Source organism: Pagrus pagrus, assembly GCF_965226575.1.
Source record: "Pagrus pagrus genome assembly, chromosome: 13".
Lineage (NCBI taxonomy): Eukaryota > Metazoa > Chordata > Actinopteri > Spariformes > Sparidae > Pagrus > Pagrus pagrus.
The window spans coordinates 29,289,207-29,311,284 of record NC_140197.1 but is presented as its reverse complement, the minus strand read 5'-3'; the positions used below and the strand labels follow the sequence as shown (position 1 = coordinate 29,311,284).

At 42.4% G+C, this 22,078-nt stretch overlaps 1 protein-coding gene across 5 annotated transcripts in view; it reads right to left on the bottom strand.

Annotated features, from left to right (window-relative positions):
* LOC311268360 (RNA binding protein fox-1 homolog 3-like) overlaps nucleotides 1-22,078 on the bottom strand; it is a gene marked incomplete at its 3' end in the record, with an annotated part of 442,215 nt that overhangs the window by 331,153 nt on the left and 88,984 nt on the right. For all 5 annotated transcript variants that reach the window (XM_084371969.1, XM_084371973.1, XM_084371972.1 and 2 more), the window contains one exon: nucleotides 17,566-17,677. The remainder of the gene's footprint in view (nucleotides 1-17,565; nucleotides 17,678-22,078) is intronic.

The window sequence follows — 22,078 nt, the reverse complement described above, 5'->3', positions numbered from 1 at the left end:
AATATTTTGGAATCAAGATATTAGCAGAGATGGTTATTTTTTCTGCAGCCCAGTCTCCAGGATATAATGTCAGCACTTAACATTTCTGCAAACCACAGATACATCCAAGGTTGACATTTGTAGTAAACGTGGTGTCTCATATCCACAGTCTATTCTGTCGTTAGAGGCAACAAGGTTGCCAAATGGCTTCGAAGAACACCTGAGGCTATTTCAAACGTTTATGTGCCGTCAAAAGTAGCCGTTGTTTTAGGGAGACGTGCGGACATTCCCAGCTGTTTTTGTCGTGACCAAAACCAGGTATTTTAAGCCGAACCGGGATGTTTTCCTAACTCTAACCAAGTGGGTTTTTTTGTGCCTAAACCTCAGCAGAGCAGAAGAGAGAAACAGAAAATCAAACCTAAACAAATGTAAAGTTGCAACAAACAGAAAGTCTGAACTTATCTATGGTTTTGCTGAAACGTACCTAGCTAACATTCATTCCAGCGATTGGGTCGTTTTCTGATTCTGTAATCGATGCATACTGTTGATGCATGACACACATCATCAATATTTATGTTAAAGTCGTCATAATTGGTTACATTAGTTAAGCAGCTGTTGTGTTGTTGTCTATATGACACTTTGACATTACAGTTGGAAGCATGTTAACTGTTGTTGAGGCTGGCCACATCTTCGCCTGTTTGTTGTGTGATTTTAAAATCTGATGCACAAATTGCTGTCGTCCTTGGCAGGTTTTGTGTCTGAATTTTTCACATTTCCAATTCTTTGTGAGACTTAAACAATGTAAGTCGAGTGTCGGGTTCTTTGACACCATTTACAAGGTTGGAAAAAAATGAAATAACTCAGAGTTTTGTTGGCTAGATGACGGGTTACGGATGTCAGCCTTTTGTGCGACAGCAAGAAAAATGGCAAAGTAAAAATAGTCATAAAGGAATAAGGTATGAATGAGCTATGCATTTTGATGTAAGTTACGGAAACACTCACAGAAACAACTTGTAAAACAGCGTTTAACTACAAAGGAAATGAAAAATATTAACCATAGCTAACCACCTCTTTTTCTAACCCTGAACCCAACCAGACAATAAGCACAGTGTCTCCACAACATACAACTGAATATACAAACATTTTTCGTGATTATCAGAAATATAAATTGACGATATTATTCTGGCGATCGGGATGGTCACAGCTCTCGATGATGAGACTGATACGTTAGTCACTACTGATTGGTTACAGACAAATAACATAGAAAATGGCATGAACATGAACAGGCTGCAAAGTCAACCTGATAACACGATCCTGTCATCCCGCACTAACAAACATGTCATGTGTTTATATTCCACTTTTGGCTGATGTGGAAACAAAATTGGCAAATATCTTCTGTCAAGCACAGAGGCCGGGGCCCTGACACAGATTCTGCATGTCAATATATCTGTATCCAACATGAATGCAATTTAATTAGCCTGGATGAGATTTCTTCTTCTTTTCCCTCAGTCCCTTTTTGTTCTATTCTCTTCCTTTTTGAAGGTCTGGAAACGCTGCTGCTGCTGCTGCTGCTGCTGCTGCTGCTGTTGTGTTGCGTAAACCGCAGCCAGTTTTGAGAGAAGGGAAATCGTCCTTGGAGCAGATCATCAGGAGAGAGAAAGAGCGAGGATGCCTCCACCTCCTGTTGTTTGTCCGGGATGCCAAGCTCACGCACAGCATGCCAGGCCCCATGCGGACGCTCAGGCCGGCCGGAAAAGACAGAGCTCTTGGAAGACTCGGGCCTGGTCGGAGCCAACACGATGCTCATGCCAGGCAGAGCAACTGTGGCCAGCGTCTGCTAGTGCATCGCTCCCCTTTACCCGCCGGCACACGGCGGACCTCAGGGGAAAGGATGCAACCATCAGGGGAGCAGTAGTCCATCCGGGCCGAGCTGGAGGACAGACCCCGTGTGGCGGCGAGTGGGAGGTTTGTGGCTGTTACTCGAAAAACAGCCAGCAGCACTGCATCCTGTTTTACTTTCTTACTGGTGATGTCTAATTTAAGCCAAAGCTTCCCTGCCGCCTTTAAAAAATGCCACGTAAAGCATTTTTTAACATGAATTTACTGTAATGTGGTGCAGTTAATTGTGATTCCTTTGTGGCCCAGCGGTGATATAGGTGGTAGTATAAATCAAGGTCATGCTGCCTATTATTTCCTATCACATGGCAGATATTAGTAAAAAAAAAGTCATCTTGTCGTGGAAGTGGGTTGATAGTAACTTTCCCTTCGCTTGTACAATCACACAGATATTTCCAACATTTTTCTCGTGCACAAACGATTGCAACACCACAAACACCTCGTAAGATTCATTTCATCATTATGCTTTCATAACGTCATTTATTCCCCATTTTGTTTGTTTCCACCAGTTATTTTAAAGCCGACTGAACCCCCGAGCCCTTTCTGTGACACATAAACAGCCTTCTTTTGTGTCATGGAGCAGTAGTTGTTACGCGTTATCGAGTGCAGGTTTGCCCGTCTTCAACAAACAGTCCTTTTGGTTTGTGCTAAACGTTTGTCTCAAAATGAATGTGGTAGTATCGGTGGTATAGGGATGCAGAAAACATCAAGTCTCTCATCATGACTGCTCCTATCATGATGGCCAACTTGCAGATACAAACATACAAAGCTTTTCAATATGTACACATTCAGAGACTCATCCTGTCGCCATACGAGCAGAAATGTTTGTTAAAGCCTTTATCTTTTGATAATCCCCGGTGGTATTACACAATAAGTGCAAAGTTAAATTTTCCAATCTAGAAAAGGGAGCATAAGATAATGCTCCAAAAGTTGGATATTATGTAAAGAATAAGAATCTAACTCGATATTTTCATACATATGAAACATCACAGAATATATCTTCATATATATATATATATATATATATATATATATATATATATATATATATATAAAAATCTTTTATGCCTTTGTTTCAGGGTTTCTTCTAACGCCTCTAAGACCATTAGAATAAATGCACACAACTATCAAGGTTAACAGCTGCATGGGAGGTTTTCTCTTAATGCAAGATGAACATTTAATGAGTTTCAATACACAGGAGTCACATGTCATTTAAAAAATATGATCAATGTCTTGATGTACACCTGCTTTTTAATCACGCTGAGGTGCAGGCAGGGAGAGAAGAAGGAACTGAGGCAGCCAGCTGGGGAATCCAGCGACTCGTTCAGTACAAATACATTCAAATGTGGGTGTTTTCTACCGAGGACGCCTTTAAAATATGCATACATTTATATTTCTATCATGGAGTCTATCTTTCAGATGATGAGAGTGCTGCGATTCTTGTGGCAGAGGCAGAAAAAAAACAAGCGAGATGATGTGTGACATGAAAACTCTCCATTTGTTCGGCTGCTGCTCTGAATTCTGAATTAGTGGGCGTTTTTTTTTTGAGGAAATCCTGATGACTTAACAGAGCCGGGACGCAATCACTCTTCCTGCAGCTGGTTGATGCGACTGATCATCTCAGCGGGCGTTACACAATAATCTCAGCTGTGACCTGCATGCACCTGACGGAGAGCTGAGAGGAACCGGAGGACTGCACGGCAACAGGCGAGCGCGACATCAAAAAAATTAACTTTCTGGTTGACACGCGGCGCAAGTTTTATCTGCTTCAGTGTGTTACTTTCCCTGTTTGTTTTATTTTAATGCCTCCACGCTGCCAGTCAGATAAGACCTTTCGCCACTGAAGCTGTGACAGTACATCTGAGGCAGATCGGGTTGCCACACCGCTTTTGAATGATAATCCTGCGGCATCATGTTTCACGTTGATTCATTTTCAAAAAGAGAGTCGGTATTATTTTTTATCGATCGGCCTTTTCTTTATAAACAAAGATGATATATAGGCCTAGTAATAGGAGGATTAAATTACACGGCTCGAAAATAAGCCCGGATCGATAAAAAAAGTAATTTAGCACAATTCGGTTCAATTTGTTTGAGGAGTCCTGGGCCGCTCGTGTGTCTGAGTTAGCAGGTGAGGTGAAATGCCACAGACGGAGGATTGAGCCACCGCTACAGGCGTTCACTATTTCTGCGCTTTACATCATTTTCCTCCCGCGTTATCAATGCAATCCGAAGGTGAGAGTTTGTCGACTTTAACTAGTTGACAGAAAACTACTGATACTGCAGTAATGTTGTATCACTCGACAGACAGTTGCAGCTGTTGATGAAACCCTCACATCATCATGTTCCAAGTGTGGGAGGACGGAAATTAACATAACGGAAGAGCAGAAACTGATTCTCTGCCACGTCTCGACACGTACTAACCAGGTGTATATGAATGCTGCAAGAATGAGGCAGTCGCAACCCCCCCCCGCGCTCGCCATCCCTCCCTCCCTCATCAGCGCCGCGAAACCAAATGCTGTGGCTCTCATTTGGGGCATTTGTTTGCTGTGTGAAAAATAATGGCGGCAGGAGCAGGTGGAATATTGCCTCGGCAGCTAACCCATATGGATCGGAAAAGCTGCTTGCCAAGTCCAAACTCCACTTTTACAAGCACATCTGGAGCAGAATCACCATATTAATTGCCAGTTAATGTGTTTACACACAGCACGGATTAATCCCTGAGAGAAGTTGGTTGACCCGGGTCACGCGGTCAGCGGGAGGGTTGTGTTTTTCCGGCTAGGAAAGCAGCGGGGAGAGGTGTCAAGCCAAATGTGTGGACAAAAGGCGCATCCGTAAGCTGAATAATGCAGCCGAAGGCCATCTGTCATGTAGCCTTTTCGGGTGTTTTGACAGCACTTTATGTCAATATATCCTTCGATGGCTGCAAAACAGCTGAGTGGCAGTAAAAGTTCATGCGGGGATTTACTGGGCTGTGATCACACGAGACGCTTTGTTGAGCACACCTGCATTTTTTATTGTTTATTTTGGATGTTTGGACGCAGCACGCGGGGCTTAAATGATTTAGGGACCCCGAGCTGGACAGCAGCCCTGGAACATGTCAAAGGATGACGGATATATATGTGCCAGAGCCGCTGCTGAGGTGTGTTCAGGGGGACGGACATGTGGACAAGACTGTGCAAGCTCAGGTAAAGATGGACACTGGTACAGATAACACAATCAGCCTTAAAAAGGGAGTAAATCCAGTGAACAGAAGAACTAAACAACAAAACATTCAATTTGTCATTTTGTTTCCGATACGTCTGACAGAAGGCTAAACTCTGCCGGCTGTTGTTGCAATTGTTCATTAAGTTTTAGGAATATCTGTTTAAATATGCAAAGGAAGCATTATCTCATAAAAATGCACTAGTTTGCATAAAACCATGTTCAAAATTCTTGTCTCATTTTGTTGACTTATTAGAGTCAAAGGTTTTCACAGAGGGGGTTTTGGATATATCTCTTTTTATCTCTCCATAATTAAAAAAAATAAATCTGTCAACAGCCATAAAAAAATCATTTTGTCTTGTGTTTAGGGACAAAATGTTCTCAATCAGGCTGTGAATGATTCATGAACAAGAAAAGCTTCACAGTGTCATAAAAAGTAACTAAAGGACATACTTGAGTAAAAGTAAAGATATTAAATAAATAATAATAAATATTACTTAAGTGAAAGTCACTCATATGGATTTATATACACACTTTTTACATATACATACATACTTGAGTAAAAGTCTTATATATCTATATTAAATGCACTTAAGTATCAAAACTGACAAAACACTTAAGTATAAAAAGTACAAGTAAAAGTAAAATTACACATATGTTCACATTTATACTTTATAATATGGTTCGACCGATCATCAACCTGGCTGATTATCAGATCCAGTAGTTTTCCAATTGAAGATAAAATAAATTAATCCAAAATGATGATGAAGTAACGAGTAATTAAAGTAATCACATGAATGTAGTGGAGTAAAAGTACAATATCCGCCTCTGAAATGGGGAGGAATGGAGTGGAGGTAAAAAGTATCAGAAAAAAATGGAAGTACAAGTACCTCAAAAATTGTAATTAAGTACAGTACTTCAGTAAATTTACTCTACTACTCTACTACTTTAAGAATATGGATAAGAATAAAACTGTAAAGTATCTTTTATATCGCAAGTTTTCTGATATTTTATCTTTAAATATGCAAATAATGTTATCTAATTATCTATGCACTCATTTGCATAAATGTCCAGAAACAGAAGTCTGAACTAAAATAAACACTTCTCATGTATTTCTGTGTATTTTCTTTGCACTGGACTGGAAGCAGACATGTTGAGGATCCAGTGCAGGAAAGAGTTTTGTTTTCTACCTGTAGTGTTTCCTGTCGAGGAAGATGAAGGTTCATTTAAACAAAAACCCTTTTTGCTGAAGTTCAAGAATGAACTTTGATGCTCGACCCCCGACTGCTCACTGATATAACGCTGCTGTAAGCAGGAAGACATCATCTGTCTGCGCTACAAAAATGAACCACGAAGCTGCTTTCTGATCAAACACCCAGAAACTAAATGGTTAAAGTTAAAGAAAAAAGATTTCCGTCAAGGATAAAAAGAAAACAGCGAGCGGCCGCTCACAGAAAAATATAAACAGCTACATGCCTCCTTTGTTTTTAGCAACCTGAGCAAAGCCAAAACAGCTAATTGCAGGAAGTGTTTTATCACACAGTGTGATAGCTAACACAGCCACTTAATTACCTTCATGGCAGCGGCTGAAGCCACCACAAGTGGAAGAAAATGAAATAAGCACAAAAACAGAAAAATGAAGCTGGAAGCTAAAGCCTTTACTCTGCGACCCTTCGGGTTAGTTTGTCAGCCACCATCACACGTCTCGCAGCCTTTGAGCTCTTTCCTGTGATTCTTTACGAGCTGTTTGGCAGATAAGGGTCTCCCTGACAAGACTATTTCAAGTTTGTCCTTCTTTAAATCACTAGTCACATCAGGGTGCTTTTATCCTGAACTACGTTTACTTTTTTTAATGTATTTTAATGTTTAAAAAATCTAGAAATAAATGGCATACAGGTTGTAACCGTCACCTCCGCCAGTCCTCGCCCCCCACGGAGCCTAAACCTGTCTGATAGCAGCATCAGGCGCCACCTGAGCCTCCGTCCCTCCCTCTTCATCCTGCAGATAGCCCCGTGTCTCTGAGGGTTTGGTTTAGAGGGACCTCCTAATGAGAGATTTACTGTATGGAGATAATTATGGGGGAAGGCAACGTCTCGCTCAGGCCTAATGAGTAAGATAAGAGCCCTTCAGTGGCTTTTCAAGCAGCGCCCTCCTCCTCCCGACCTGTCACAGTATGGGGCTTCTAGTGGTCGCAGACAATCAGCTAGAAAAACACCGAGGGCGCGCCTATATGCCCGACGAGTGCAGGCACTCGCCGACGCACATACCCGTGCATTTAACACGAGCGCGCAGCCCAAAAGATCACAAATCGGAGCGGCGAGGACAAAAACAAAAGCACAGTGCTCCTCGATACCTCTGCCATTTTATAAATCAGCCACCTGGCCGATTAAGGGGAAAATGAGTGAACGGAATCAGAAACGCGTGGTCTTGTTTATTGCTTTAGAGAGTAAGCTGGCGAGGAGGCAGCCATTGTGTGATGATGAGAGTGGCGCCTCTGGAGACGGGCGTTCACACACTGGCAAAGGAGCTAATACAGACTTTCATTAGGATGCACACTTCAACACACTGTCATAGTATTTACAGTCTCACACTGGGGAAACAAATAAACTGCGTGATTAACAAGTTTTCCTGATGCCTGGCGCTTCGCTGTGCGCGCATTGGAGTGCCACCTCGCCGACTTAATGATTCTTAATGGTTTCTTAATGACTTCTTAATGACTTCATCAGGAAGATCCTGCAACAGCACATTCTGACAAGCGGGAGCCTCCCCTCGAGACCCGGGATCACACCACAGTGCTAACCCCTCTTCAGTTTTTCTGCTCAAATAACACACACTTTAAATCTGCTTATCTGAGACAGCATCTCCGACTTGGGTGACACGAGCATTTGATCCGCGGTTAACTATGGGGATATGTGATGTAATGTGATGTGAAAGCATGCAAGCCGATGTGTGGAAATGCACTAAAAGGCGAATGGGGATGTCCACCTAGGTTGTGGGCAAATGCAGTCACATCAAACTAATCTCAGAACATTGGAGTGACATCTAGTGTTGTGTAACCAGAATTAAACTGCATTGTGTGAGGCTATCTGGGAAACCCATTTGGTAGCATTCAGTGTAAAGCTGTGGCTGTGATGCAAGAGTGGGGGGGGGAAGCAGGAGGAAAAACAAAAATCAAATAAGCCTGAAGAGCCGAGTAATTGTAGAATTTCATTACAGCGGGACGGACAAAAAGATGACACTCAGAACTGAGGCGAGAGAAACAAGCGGCGTGTCGTCGAGCTGAGAACGAACCGAGGCCGGCCGCCAGAAATCCTCCAAGCATTTAATGACATAGAATTTTCTGGGTCACCTCGATGTCACCGAGCAACAAATAGTTTGGAGTGTGGAGTACACGGCGCCGACCGCCATCGACCGTGTCACGCTCAGCCGGTGGACTCCGGCTACAGCCTGCAAATTATCATTTGGTATCCGAGTGCGAGTTGAAAAGCTCTGTTTCATCTCGACCATGTTCGACAGGATTAAAAGGGAAAGTTTGCCTTTCTTTGAACAAATTCTTAATTATTTTGATAAAACAAAAGTTAATTAGCCAACCAGCCAATTTACAACCGTCAGTGTCCTCGCACAAAAAAAACAAAAAGCAGCTGAGGAATCAAAAGGACGCGAATGGAAAATTGAATGAATTCTGAAAGAGAAACCAGAAAGTTATTCAAAGTTCAAAGAAAAATAAATCAAAAACTAAATCCCTGAAAACACAAGGGTCATTCACACACACACACACACACACACACACACGCTCACATACACATTTAACAACTGGTTAACAAATTGTATTAGCAGAGAAGCGTGACTGCATGGCAAATTACACCTGTCCTGATGGATGTCCTCTTTACGGCGCTGTGGAAGCGGGCGGAGAGGCCGTGCAGAGAGGACGCCGCTTCAACCAAACACTCCAAAAAATGATGCATAGCCGGCCATGTGTCACCGCCTGGCAGAGGGCGGGCGGGAGGGGGGTGCAGCGCCCAGATACCGGTGCCCACAACACGGAGAGACACGTGCTCCGGTTTAATCCGTGGCAATCAGGAGGATGGTGATTTATTTGCATGGTAACAATTAATGCATCAGCACTGTGAGCAGCCTCTGTTCTGTCTGTACTGCCTTTATTTACAGACACGCTGCAGTATCATTACACGTCTCAGCTGGACACGGATAAGACAAAGAGCGGTGCGACACTGTGCATGTTGTAGGCCTTTTGCTTTATTTTGAACAATTTCCTGATAAGCTTCCTGGAACGCCACAATAATTTTGGCGATGTACGTTTTTTTCAGAGAACCACAGATATGTACTACTGTAACTTTACATTCATGTTTGTTGCAACTAAGTCAGCTCATATGCATGTAATGTGAACGTGGTATGACACAAAGAAATGTCAATATGATGCATATAAAATGTAGAAATCTGAACATATCACTGGTTTGCAGAAATGTGCCGGCATTTTATTCTACTTCCTGAATACTTCCTTTAACTTTAACTGGAGCCTGAATCACAACTAAGTTATCTGGGTAAATCTCTTTTTGGACACAATTAGCACCAACTTATATTTTTATCTCTATGCAACTGAGGAAGGTTTTATTTTTGTCTTGATGTCCACAGATTCGACTTTTAATATACTGATGACGATCGAGTTTTGGAGTTGTCATCAAACAGGAAGGATAATGTGATTGTGTGTCACTGAGCTGGCTGTGGGCTTCACCTGGAGACGTTTTGTTCCTTAGCTGATATTTCCATCCGTCTGAAACAGTCTCAGTTTAATACTGAGGCCTCTATCTGCCCTACATAAGCAAATGACACCATCGGCGAGAATACTCGGTACTAGTTATTTATAATGCCGGTCACCTGGTTGGATTCGGACTTGGGTTGGACAAGTCAGAAATTAAAACTATTTCTCATGGTGGAGTGCTGAGGAAGAAGCTGCTCTGTGGTCTGGTGGTACGGCACTAAAACACAGTTTACTCTGTTTCCTAACATCCACCTCCAGAATCTACAGAAAATATAAGTTTAAACATTGAACACAGAGGGAAGTTTAGCATATTTGGCTAAATGAAAAAAAAAAATATGGTATTGGAATAAAAATGTTTTTTGTTATCGGTGCCTACATTCAAGTCTTGGCTCAGTTAGCTGAAGTTATAAGAAGAGTCTATTTAATGTGATTTCCAAACAGATTCATGAATGTTTATCTTCAACAAACATTTGGAGAAACGGCTGCAACATTTGATCCAAAATACATAACTCCAGGTCCAACTTTACATTTAAAACGGCGATTCAGCGATTCAGCTGGTAAATAAGCCCAAATCGGGAAGAGTCGGTCTCAGTGTGGAGGGAAAAAATAAAAATAAATGATCCCTGCAACATCTAACAAGCCACTTGTGGTATTAATAGCGTCTTTGCTCTTCTGCTGTATCTCCACAGTGTGTCGGACTCATGTGATGTGACCTTCCACTGGAGACCTGAAAAAACACATCCTGTATCAATTAGACCACCGGGGAGTTTGTCTGGCTGTGGAGATCACAGAGAAGCAGCCCATGACGTGTCTTCACTGTGAAGATCGACCACTTCCTCTGAAGCATCCAAACAGCGTTTTGAGAGAGAGAGAGAGAGAGAGAGAGAGAGAGAGAAACAGTGGGGGATTTACTGCCGGTGGGATTTACTCCTTGTTCCAATTTGCGAGAGGATTACTCATTTTTTCATCATTCCTTTATTTATTTATTCTATTTCCAAATTCATTTCTAATTCACCTGAAGGGAAACAAAATATCAAGCCAAATGCATAAATACTGTCAGAGTGAATAGATAATGACAGCGGGTCAAGTTGTGAGTGAGTCACGTCGTCGCTCCAGGAAGAAAGTGATTACTGTAACACGGCGCCGACAATCACGACCAAAGATAATTTCCATTTCTCACATGGAGCTCAAAATTGTATTATGTCACATTGTATTTCCACATATGCTATCAAAAACTGGATTTAGATATGCAAACTATGTGGGGGGAGAAAAAGAAAAGTAGAAATTGTAAAAAAAAAAAAAAAAAGGGAGGGAGGAGAAAGAAAACACGCAGCCACGGGGTTGGCATCCAGGCGTGTCACTTTGTCATGCTGTATGGTTTCTGAGAGAGCTTGATGGTTTCTAAGGGAGGGGAGAAAAAAAAAGTGTCGCAAAGGCGTGCTCTTCTCCAAGATGAACAGATGGCAGAGTCTAAGTGTGGAGATTTGTTTTATATCTCCATCCCATGTTGTGGCGCAGTAGATGTGGGCTTCCGCTTTTCTTTTCTTCCTCCTTCTTTCAAAATGTTATCTTACAGGATAACGGATACACGCAATGTTTAAGCTAATGAGGAGTGGGTGTTGCTTTGTCTTCCTCTTTATTTCTTCCCCTCTCTCCCACTGACACATCCTCTTGCTTTCCATTCTCCCTCAAACCCACGCTCGGAGTGGAAAAACCTATATGCCAAACAATTATGAAACACAATTTTGGAGCGCTGCTCGCGAAGCCCGGGGTGGCCGTCGAAAAAGCATCGCCGACTGGAGAGTTTTCACCGGCAGCTACTGACGCGCAGCAAACAAACAGTCAAAAGAAAACATAATGCTCGCCGAGCTGGAGATGATATCAGGTCAGTGCAACCATAATGTTCGCATTCATCTCAAAAGTACAGCTTAGCCCCCGTGAAACTGAGGCTGACAGAGTACAGGTAAGACCGCTGAAAGCTGAACCAAAACCTGACAATGCCGAGCCGAGTATGACAAGCTGAGTGTGGATGTCCGAAAATGGCCACCGTGAAGAGGATTAACTCTTTGAATTTGGGGAACAACGTGTCCTTCCTTTCTTAGATGCTTTAGAAAAATGTGGCTTTTACAGTTTGTACTGAACATCTGAGATACACGTTGCGTCTTTGTTCCACCTCGCTGGTGCCGACAGAGATATGATGTTCTGATAACATATGAAATGTGCAACCTGGTGGGATTTTAAATAGCAGCTAGCAGCAGTTAGCAGCTAACAGCGAGCGGACCTGAGGAGACAACAAAGTCCTGGAGCTGTTTGGCCTTTGAGCAGAGGCCGAGATCAACCATCATATAACAACAGGGACAGTAAATGATTGTAACTGCACAACTTCATCCAACTTAAGGAGCATGCAGAAGGGAAAGTGTTGGTATAGTGGATCTTAAGTATCTCTCATTTATGTGGTGTGTAGTGTGCTTTTATGATGATTTCCTTTGCTCCTCTGCCCACTCTTTCTATATATAGCACCTTATAAAAACTTCCACAGTTTTAAGTACCACCTCTGAGTTGCTCTTTTCAAGTCGGTGGACAAAATGTGGTGTTACCCGAGGTGTCATCCCCTCTCCTCTCGCAACAACTGACCTGAAAGCACACGACCGCATCAACAACTCACCTTTTGCCCTTTTGTTTGATATGCGTTTGGATGTGTATGATATTTTTTTATCTTCATACCGACCCTACTTAACTGTCCATGCTGAAGGCCACAAGCCGAACAGTCTCATACTGAAGTTGTTCTATATATTACAACAGTTGTAGTTGCATGTTAGTAAAAGTGCTGCCCCGACACGTATGCCGTCTATCCAGAACACAACACATCATGACTGAATAGGTCGACTGTCACAGTTTGCAGTTTGGTAATGTTTAGGCAAGAAAACTACTCGGTTAGGTTTAGGAAAAGATCATGGTTGGAGTTAAAATACTCCCTGTACAGACTTTTCACTCTTTATTCTACTTCTCCTCACTTCCTCCTTCCCGCCTGTAATAATTACGACGGTCGGGCTTGAAGATCAGACACCGGGGCGACATTATGCCTCTGTTTGTTGGTGTCATGAAGTTGCAACACTACCGGGGCTACTGGTAACTTATACAGCCTGAAAAGTAGTTTTAAGAAATAAAAAACATTTTAAAAACTCCATCTGTCAAATCTGTTTCTGTGAAAACATCTCAACAATAAAAAGTCAGACTCTCAGATAAGATCCTTGACTTACTTACCATATTAACAGCAGCTTATTTCTTCACAGGCAAAAAAAAAAAGAAAAAAAACTTTTGACCTTTTTCTCTACTTTCAAGGATTTCTTCAAAATAAGTAAGAGGAAGCTTCTGGTAACGACTTAGTCATGGAAACAGCGTTCAGTCACACACCAGGGACGAACACTGAACAGCTTAATCAGAATGAGACCATAACAAAAAGAAGCAGTGTTTACAGCTGCAGCGCTCCCCCTCCTCTAATGCCAACCCCAGGTGCATTCACACCGAGCATGTTTGGAGCAATTTAATCAAACTGGAGAGTGCTGGATTCTTCCGTCCAGTTAATTTGCGGAGGTGAGAATAACACCACTGAAAGGCAGGAGTACCAATAATTAGAATAATTATACTCTTCTCGAAAAAACTTGTTAGAAACCGACAACAGGAAGCTCCTGCAGGTTATCAAAGACCGGCGAAAAGCCAAAAAGAAGCTCGCACTCAACTTTTCCTTCTGTATGCGTGACTCTTCAGAGTAGAGACTGTAGACAGTCCTGCGCTCGGCTAAAATGACAGGAGACGTGATGCGTTTTGACTCCTCGTCTAACCCCCAAAAAACTCCACTCTGGCAGGATGACAAAACACAATCCCTCAAACGTCCACATGACAAAATAACTTCTCTTGAGAGTCCAGGAAACTTTGGTTTTTCAGGAGTTCTGTCTCATTTTTTTAAAACTTGCCACCGAGAACGTAAACCAACCAAACACAAACACACAGTATGACGTAAATGTTCCTCTCTGGTTCGGACCCGAGCAGAACATCTGTCGGTTAGTCTCTGAAACACCAAATGCTTTCAAGTAAACAAGCGAAGGAGCCAAATAAATTCCCAGCATCCTGCAGCCTGGGAGACCAGCCCTTGCACCTGTGACCAGGTAAACTTTCCACACAGTCGTTAATGGACACGGCGGCTGTTGTTTACTGAAGACTCCCTACAGAGGAGACTAGCTGACCCATGTCTGCAACCAGTGAGTGGTACAAATGGCAAACATCTCTTGGAGTCATTATTTATGCAGGAATGCCCTTGGGAGTCTTTGCACTTGTTTACACAGTCACGGCACAGTCCATTCATGACGGCTCCGAGTAAATGAGCCGCTTGCTACCAATTTGTCCTGGACGACGAAGCTTTGGGGCTCTACTACCCACAGTTACCTTGGGGTATGTGTGTTTGTGTGTGTGTGTGTGATGCTGTGTGTGTAGGGGTATGGAAAAGAGGTTAACGCAGCATTGCTGTGCTGTTGGGAACCGACCTGGAACTACGGACACAGAAGTCCCAAGGGTGTTAGGAGGCACAGTGTCACATTTGGAAATAAATGAGAGAATGTGTTTTTTCAAGAAGAACGCCGTGCTGGACTTTCACCTTTGAAATGGGCTGTTTGTTCGCCCGAGGACGAGGACAGTGGTCAAAGTTAGCGTGCGACACGTCCCCCCCCCCCACATAAAAACCAAAACCTAAGACAGGAGCTTTTTATGGAGGTTGAAATCAAAGGCAAAACAAAAAAACAAAGTAAATTCAGCAAAAAGTTTCAGAGGAAACAGAGTAAGTTCCCTTTTTTTTCCCCCTGGTACCTGAACGCATCATGAAGCGGCTGCAGCTGTGCTTCAGTGCAGATCACTTCTTGTGTTGTGTTGCTCAGAGACGGAGGAAGAATTAAGATGCTTATAAAAGATTTCACTCCTGGCTGATTCACTGACACCCTTGGTTACTTCTGGTAACTGCAGGTACAGTTTTAATACTACAGCTCCCAGAATCCTCGGGGTAGCAAACACTAATTGAGAGAAATGAAACAGAACAGGCTGCTGGCGAGTCTGTTCGCAGCCCGACCAATCAAACTCCGATCTGAAGATCTGAGGGATAATTACTGTAACGGGAAGCGGCAGCACCTGATACAAGCACACTGAGAAGTCTTCACATAGAGAGTTATTATGAGCAAAATGTGCTTAAAATATCAAAAGTAAAAGAAGTAATTATGCAGACAATTAACTAATTATTATTAGTTACAATGACCATTATCGTTATGACAACAGAAGAGTTTTAATTCAACCAAACACTCACATCATTTAAAAAAATCTTATGTCCTGACAGAGATGAAACCAAAGACGGTCTGATAATCATCAACTTTCACACCACAGTCGACCTCAAGACGTGACATCCCTGCAAACCTAGTCACTGTATATTACTGGATTATTATAGATGTACATGAACGCAGCATTTAACTATAGTACGGGGCCATTTAAGCGCCTCACTTGCACGATTATTGTTTTTTACTAAATGAATCTGCAGCTGTAACCTGTGACTACAGCTGTCAAACAAGTGGAGTAGAAGTTAATGGATCATAAATATAAAAATCAGGTTCAAGTACCTCGTAGTTGCACAGAAAATGAGTAAATGTGCCACTTTCCACCACTGACAAACCTTGAACCTGACAAATATAACGTGAACATGTTTCATTAAGTAAATAGGAGGTGTGTTGTGCTGCTGCATGTATGTCACATGTATGCGAGGATCCTACAGAAGTCTGTGTATTTAAAATATTAATACCGCCTCTGAGTCCTCCATGGCTGAACCTTTATTATGTTGCATTAAGTTTAGATTATTTCAGAGTTTTAGTGTCTTTATGCTTTATGTTCCTAATTCAAAGCTGCCATCAGCTGGCAGCTTTTGGCATTTTTTACTGTCACTTTACCTCAACAGACTGAGAGTGTGAGCTGTGTTTCCTGGATGTGTGTGCGTACAGAAACATGAGACTGAAGGATGCAAAGAAACCAACAGGAGGAGGATTCAATACAAGCAGCAGAATATTCAAGGCGAACGACTCCCCCTGTAGTCCTCATCCAGAGAAACACTAAAATAAAAAAAAGAAAAGGAGGAGACGGAGCGGCAGAGCGACAGAGAGAGAAAAAGGGGGGAAAAGAAGCGATGGGATAATTTAACAAGCTTCCTCCTAAACCACTCCAAAACCTCCAGAGTTTAATTGCTGGGAGGCAACATTATCCCTAGCAACACTGTGTCTGTCTCTTGGCTGGGATTCGGTGGGTACCTGCTGTATCCACTCCCCACACAATACAGCGCCCACTGAGCCATATAATCCTCTCAGGCCCTCCTCTTCTGGAGAACCACATTCAATCCCGTTGTGACACGGGAAAATCTCCTCTTCTCCATTTTTTTTTTTTTTTTTGTGTCAGGCTACGTGCTTCAAATAAGCCCAATCAGTAGGCGCTGTTATGTGTGCACAATGCTACAGGGAGCCACAGAGAGAACGGGCGGGCGGCGGGGGGGGGGAACAGAGAGGAAGAGTTAAATAAAAAGACATTTTGATTTGCTGCTGTGAAATTTGGGGCGACTTTCCATCCCTCTGCGGAGCTCCCCGGAGCAGCCATATTTCTGTTTATGTTTAAATGTGAATCAGTCAGATGGGCTGTTTCCTGGGTTCCTGCTGAATCATCCCCACCCTCCCGTCAGAAGGCGCCGGGTTACTTTTGAACCGGCTGCCTTGTAGGAAGAAAACAAGAAACTAATGCCACTTTCTTCCTGACTCCTCTTTCAAGTTGCCCTTGAAAAGAAAATTGCAACAGCGGCTTTGATGCAAGTCTGACATGCTTCGAGATATTCTCCGTAAGTGCAGACACGTACTAGATTATCATTCCAATGAGTCTGTTCTGATGTCTTTTAACCGGCTGCATATAGCCCGAGCTGACAAGAAGAAAGCGTTTTTCAACAGCGCACGGAGGCACGAGGAAACAGCGGCTCATTACACAAAATGGCAAAAGAAGAAAAATGGTATTTCTTTGTTGTCCAGTGGTTTGCATCTTAAGTCAATATGGCATTTAGAGACCTGCTGAGCCTCCTTTTAATTAGAAGATGTGCTAAATAATGAGAAAGTACGGAAGCAGTGTGCTGAAAAAGATTTCTTTGTTTTATTAATTTTACTTTCAGGTCACCTCAGTCCTCGCAAATTAGTTTCTCTCTTACTTTTTATACTTTTTTTTTTTTGTTCTCTGAGCAGAAATAACAGTTTGTTGTTTTTCTTGTGCGAGAAAAAAAAAAGAGCAGTCTGCATTTTTCTTTTCTGTTTCATTAGACGGCACATTTCGAGAGAACAAACTGTTCTGCCGCTGACTTTTCCTCCCTCTCATTATTGTTCCTGGTAAGTGAGAGGTCTATTGAGTATTTGGCAGTGTCATGTTATACTGTAACCGTCTTAAGATACTGTATTTATATCTCAAAAAGGTGAAGATCTGGATGTTCTACTCTAATCGTTTCTGAGGATTATATACAGTGTCACTGATGAAAAATGTTTCTCCCCTCTAGCAAAGTTTAAATCCAGCCTGCAGACGCTCTCCAGGCTCGCTGCTACTACATGAACATTTGCACCATTATCCATCAGTTATGTACGTCTTGTGACGCTGAGTCATCCTACCTGTGAGAGGTTGGAGGTCAGAGGTCGGAGGTGTCGGAAGGAGGGAAGAATCACTTGTTGCTGCAGCTGAGACTGAAGTCAGATGTCAGTGCCAGACTATACCAATCAGTTTCTGAAAGAGAAGGAGCAGAAATATAAATGCTGTTAGTCAGTTCAGTTTATTTTATACAGCAGGCAAGAAATCATTATTTCAGTTTCAGTAAAAAGGTCGAAGTTAAGCACTTAAATATTCAGCCGTCTCTGATCTTTATTTTCTCTTTACAGCCGGCGTCTTCAACGTTTTTCAGGCCGAGGAACCCTTAACTCCGAACTCAGGGCAGGAACCCCCTGATACATGCGTGTGCTGCGTAAAATGTTGTTGCAGATGAAACTGGGACAACGATAACGTGCAGGGTAACTAACGTGTCAACAAGTCAGCAGCGTCGGCCTCGATCTCTGCCGGCTCTCCGGCGGTTTGTGTGGAAGATACGTCTCCTGCTCGATAAGTTACAAACATGTTGTGGGTATAACATCGTCACCGCAGTAACCCTGAGGTTAAAGACCAAGGCTTGGTGATGTCCTCTTACTTATTGTCCCTTTAATTTGTCATTTGTTTAATCTGACTTGCATCTGGACTGTGTGTCACTCATTTACACCTGAGGGTGATACGTGCAGTAATGATATAATAATAAGATGAGAAAATAAATAGCTTACATTGGCCTGCGTAAGAGACACAAAACTTGTTTCCCTTGAGGGACAAAACTGAAACTTAACGGTGGACAAAGAGACAAAAGAAAACATGTTTGGTGTTATATTGTTATAATGCAGAAATGGAAACGAAGCTGACTTAACGGACAGCTGCTACAAACATCTGGGGGCCGTATTGAATCTTATAACGGGACAACTGATTTTTGGATATAAGTTAACAATTAAAAGGTTGAAGCTGACTTTTTCTGTATTTTAATTACGGTCACCAACTGATAAAACAACCAAAACAAACAGTGTGATAGTCTCTCTCTCAGTTAAAATCATTAAAAAAAATCCTACAAAACCTAAAATAAGAGCTGCTCGCTGTAGTTTTTCTAAGAAATGTCACTCAAACAGGAGGAAATAGTGCATTTGTTGGGGACTACTTTGAGCTGAGGAGTAGTATATGTTTGTAAGTCGTCACAAACTGTGTGGGATTGAGTCACGATAAACTACAGTGTGTGTGTGTGTGTGTGTGTGTGTGTGTGTTGGTGGTAATAAAGGCACATGTCAGCCGGTACAGCAGTGATGTGTTTTTAATAGTTTCTGGACACAGAGGAAGAAGATATTCACACAGAACACCTGCCGGTAGATTTATTCCCTGTTAGTTTTGGTCTTTACCTACAAAAAGAAATATTTTCATCAGGCAAACTTTCCCTCTGCTGACTGAAACATTACAAAAAGACAAAAAACTCTGCAGCCGTGGAGAGGTTTCTAATGACGGGATGTAATATCTGCACCGAGTTGGGAAGCAGTACTGTCGCTGCACACACACACACACACATAAAAAAAATCTTTCACGTCCAACACTGCTGCAAGAAATAAGATGGCGAGGTGAAAGGTCGGCTCATAATCCATAACAGATAGTTAAGCTCGGCCACGCTGGCATCGGATCCTTATGAAAATTGTAACGGGCCTTGGCACGAGCGCAGAATCCAACAAATCAAAAACTGTGAGGCTTCCACTCATTAGCAGTCGGGCCATGAAAAGGTTGTTTCGAAATTTTTTGGTCAAAAAAAAAAAAAGCCGTGGTCAGCTGCTCGACTCCCACCTGCTGCTTTACTTTTTCTAGGATTTACAGCGTGGCGGCGGTGGCAGTGTTAACACGCCGAATGAGATCCGCTTTAAAAATAAACACATTTGCCAACACAGCGAGGGCTTCAAGTAACATTAGATTATATAAATTGTCAGTAATGAGGCACCGGGGACGGCATCTGTGATCCGCAGAGGTCGACCGTAACATTCGGCTTCGCTGCTGAATAAAATGCATCCTGAGAGCGATTTAACAGCCTTAACATGAGCAGGTACATACAAAGAGACAAGCGAGAGGTCCGAGGGGGGCAGCGCGCTCGTTGTAGAGGTCACACACACACACACACACACACACACAGTGATACACAAACACTGCTGACAAAGGGGAAAATATGAGGACTTCTGAAGCACTGTAAAATGTATGAAGAAACGGATGTGAGGGTCATTTTACTGAGCAGAACCATTAACATCTCTGCCCTTGTCTGAACCGGAGCTCAGATCAGTCACTCACACACACACCTGCAAAACATGTATGCGCGCACACACACACACACACACACACACACAAAGCAGTATTTTCTTCCTCTTTTTACATTTCTCCTCTCTTTTCGCCCTCGGAGAAGGAGAGGTCGACATTTTAACTGCAGCGGCGAGGAGATGGCTTCCTTTCACCTTGACGGGCATATAATGAACATTTTTCATTTTGAGCTTAGCTTCACTTACAGAGTCAGTCAGCTATTTTCTCTTTGAACCTTTTTTTTCCCTTCCTGACATTTCCCTCTGTGGTTTTGCCAGGATGATCTTCACAGTAAATTTGTGCCCCTTTTAAAGAAATAGGATACATTTTCTGTTGATTTCTTTTTTTTTTTTTTTTTCTCTCAAAGCGCTCATTTCCATAAAAGGTACACAAACAGGCCTACGGTGCAGCATGAAACACAAACAATATGCTAATCACACCTGTTTCAATTATCCATCAATCATCCATTAAATCCATATCATTATTTACTTATTGTTTTGCATTTTGCCTAAGAAAGGAAAAATACTCCGCCTGCAAGGAATGTGACAAAATATCTTCATTCCTTTAACCTCGACACAAAGAAGCCTCCCCGACCCCCCGGGGACCCGACGGCCCGGTGAACCCACAACCCACCCGAGTCAGGAGGTAGCAGGTAGCTCGCTCGTTCGTGTCAGAGCCTCTGTTTTTAACTGACTGTTGGCAATTCTTATCAGGAAGTCAAGCACACAAACGATGTTTGGAACGACAACACAGACACACAAAACAACCTCAAAGAAAAATGCAAAGTGACGACAAAAAATGTGAAATGACAACAAAGAGACACAAAACAGACATAAAGAAACATAAAAGAAATTCTGAACGACAACACAGAAACAAATCGACTACAAAGAGACGCAAAACAGCCAAATAACGTGAAATTACAACAGAGAGACACAACTACAACAACAACAACAACAACAACAACAACAGAGACGCAAAACAGCCACAAAGATATGCAACACATCAACAAAGACACACATAACGACAAAACGGAAACAAAACAACCACAAAAAGGGTAAAAACAGCCACAACGAGATGCAAAACATCAACAAGAAAGAGATACAAAACAAAAAACGGGAAACGACAACACAAATACACAAACAACCACAAAGAGACAAAACAAACTGCCATAAAGAAACACAAAACAACAGATGAGTCAAGAAACGACCACAAAAAGGTGCAAAACACCACAATGAAACAAGAAACGCATGTAAAACATCCACAATGAAATAAGATATGAACGCAAAGCAAAGACACAAAACAACCCCAAAAAGACACACAGAGAAACATGGAAAAATGCAAAACAAAAACCACGTTTAATAGTTTAAATATATTTAATATTTTATACGTCAGGTAGTTGTGTTGCTTTGGTTTATGTTGGCTGTGATCGTCAGCAGTTGATCATCTGACGTTCTTGTTATTTTACGTTAAAATGTAAAGTCCGTCTGTTCTGCAGTGCCGTCAGCCTTTCATTCAAAATGATGGATTAACTTTACTAGAGGAAAGACAGGAAAAGTTAAAAAAACCTCACTGTTTGCATCTTATGACCAAAGATTAGAAAAATAAATGATACCAGAACATCCTCGAACCGTCTCTACACGAACCCCTTTAAAAGAGTTTAAATGCACAAATATAACAAACATAAAATACAATCTAAACTAAAAACCCTCCGTCCAAAAACCCCTCTTGCATTCAAAAGGCTCGCAAAGCAGGACACATGTACCACACACACACACACACACACACACACACATGCCCACATTTGCCCACACAGGGGGGGCTGGCAGGGTGCGTTCCCAGACAGCTGGTGAAAACCGGGTGTGCTCTGGCTGCTAGAAGGAGCAGATTCAGGTGACATCTGTGCCTCCTGTTGCAGCGCAATAGTAGAAACACTAAAAGTGAATTACAACATTAATGATAGTGCTCTGCAAGCTGTCGTTCCATATTACGCATCCATTATTCCTTGCATGGGTACTCAGAGGCATCGTGAAGGAATAGGGGCCCCGCCACCCACCTCCACACACACACACACACACACACACACAAAAAAAGCCACCTCGCTGTGAAGAGGAGCAGTTGTGCTTTATAGAGTAACACCTTCCACCGCTATATACCGTGTCACCACATGGCACAGTGCTGCTGACTGGATGACTGATTCTCTTTCTCTCCATTTCCATCCCTCACTTCATCTTTCAAGCA